The sequence below is a fragment of the Apaloderma vittatum genome, unplaced genomic scaffold (assembly GCF_000703405.1).
Source record: "Apaloderma vittatum isolate BGI_N311 unplaced genomic scaffold, ASM70340v1 scaffold24113, whole genome shotgun sequence".
In the NCBI taxonomy this organism is placed as follows: domain Eukaryota; kingdom Metazoa; phylum Chordata; class Aves; order Trogoniformes; family Trogonidae; genus Apaloderma; species Apaloderma vittatum.
The window spans coordinates 1-711 of NW_009710154.1; positions in this window are offsets into that span (position 1 = coordinate 1).

The window sequence follows — 711 nt, forward strand, 5'->3', positions numbered from 1 at the left end:
ATCATCATCATCTTTCCACGACCCCCTGGGCTAGACTCTCAGATTTACCAAAATGAGAGTTAAAAGCTAGATTAAAGAAATGACATCCGGCCACGTTCAGCCACCTGGGAGCACACAGGAGGGTGCAGTTTAGTTGCAAGTTTCTCTGGTGACCGAAGCCAGGAGAGACCAAAGCTGCCTAGGCAGCAAATGCGCTGTGAAAAGGCATTCAGAAGCCCGTTTCCTCCCCAGGGTCTGTCCCACGTCCCCGGGGAAGCGGTGCAGAGCTGGGAGGGCAGCAGGGCAGGCTGAGAGCATCATCCTGGGGGTGGCTCCTCACACAGAGCCGTTATCTCAACGAGGCCCTGAGCTTTCTGGGGAGATGCCAGGATGCAGCCCAAAGGCAGTGGGAGCAAGGATGGGCACACCCAAGCGCTTGAACATAATCAGCAGCCTCTGACTTCAGAATCATCCACGTACAGACGTGAGGCTCCCACGTGGCAGGGAAAAGCCTTGCTGCTGGTGAGTCAGAGAACCGTGGGGCAGTTGAGGATGAGCTTGCGTGGTTTCATGGCTTTTCCATCCCACCCCTTGCAGGTCAGCACAGAGGGTTCTCCTCCGTCCTTGGATCCGCTGGCCTCCCTGACGTTCATGAACACCAGCTCTGTCCTCCAGGGGCTGCACCCCACCATCCCTGCCCTGGGCACCCTTCTCCTGCTGGGCTGCATCCTG